The 1,325-nt window shown below is 47.8% G+C and overlaps 1 non-coding gene across 1 annotated transcript; it reads left to right on the top strand.

Annotated features, from left to right (window-relative positions):
* Nucleotides 1–495: 495 nt before the first annotated feature.
* Nucleotides 496–568, top strand: TRNAR-UCG (transfer RNA arginine (anticodon UCG)). Its single transcript has one exon. It is a non-coding gene; the product is annotated as a tRNA-Arg (tRNA).
* Nucleotides 569–1,325: the final 757 nt, after the last annotated feature.

Genomic DNA, 1,325 nt, shown 5'->3' with positions numbered 1-1,325 from the left:
TGCTCAAAGTACATTGATTTTCAACAGGATATGAATTTTGAAACTCCTGAGCTTCCCACTTCCTCATGTTCTGTCATTATTTTATTTAGTTGATCTCCCCTCTTGATCTCCATTCAGCTTTTAAAAAATATAAAAGCCTGAAAGCCGTTTACAAACCCCTGGTCTCAGCCTTTCCCCCTGGTGACCATTCCCCTGCTAAGGAGTGTCATGCAGTGGTGCTTCTGTTCAGATCCTAAGAGGGAACAGGACAAGAATACTGGAGTGGGTAGCCATTCCCTTCTCCGGGGGACCTTCTCAACCCAAGGATGGAACCTGGGTCTCTTGCATTGCAGGCAGATTCTTTACTGTCTGAGCCACCAAGGAAGCCCGAACAGGCAGCAGGCAGTGGAAAATCCTGGTTGGACATGGGATGTATGACCCTGTCCTCTGCAGCTGGAGTCAACAGTGCCACTATCTCCAAGGAGGCTGGCTGTTCCTAGTCTCCAAGTGTGTTGTGACCACGTGGCCTAATGGATAAGGCGTCTGACTTCGGATCAGAAGATTGAGGGTTCGAGTCCCTTCGTGGTTGGTTCCATTTTGTTAAAAAAAAAAAAAAAAAAAGAAAAGTCATGCCTTAACCTGAGTTCACATTCAGGTCCCACCACTTTGGGAAGTTGTGGCCCCCTTTCTGCCTTTCCATTGTATGACTGGTACAATGGCAAGAAAAATACAAAGGCCCTAACAGGGCTGATGGATTAGATGAGATAATGCCTGTAAATCCCTGAGGGAACTGCCTGAAATATAATAGTGCTTAATAAATATGACACGCTCTTCTGAACAAGGGGGTAGGGTGGGGTGGAAGTGGAGAAGGAACCTTCTTAGTGAATGTGGACAGAGTCACTACAAATTCTCTAAGTACTGTAGCATTTTTGTGGATTGTGCTGTCTCCAAAAGGGATATATAGCTTTTCATTAGGGCGGAGGGCCTTCTCGGTGAAGAAGGAAATTATCTCATCCGGGTTCGTGTTCCGCGGTTGCAGCGCCTGCTGATGTCGATTTAGTTCACTTAGCAAGCCACACACCACGCTGCCGCGCTCATCGCCCTCCGCATTAGCTTATTAATCCTCGAGTTATTCCTCTACGGTTCAAGGGCATATTGGCTTTCCAGCGGAGGGGCTCCAGCCTCTCCGTTTCCACAGAAATAATAGGCTCCAGCCAGGCCAAGAGGGAGTGGCCAAGCCAGGCTCTGTTCTTCCTGCGCCCACGGCGCTTGGAGGTTTCATTTACACTGAAGACTTTCTCTCCCTAGAGCTGAGGTTTCCGTTGGAGGCATTTTATTTGTTAAGG

This window comes from Capricornis sumatraensis, chromosome 18 (assembly GCF_032405125.1).
Source record: "Capricornis sumatraensis isolate serow.1 chromosome 18, serow.2, whole genome shotgun sequence".
Classification (NCBI taxonomy): domain Eukaryota; kingdom Metazoa; phylum Chordata; class Mammalia; order Artiodactyla; family Bovidae; genus Capricornis; species Capricornis sumatraensis.
The sequence above is the reverse complement of the archived record's forward strand: the minus strand, read 5'-3'. Positions and strand labels throughout refer to the sequence as shown.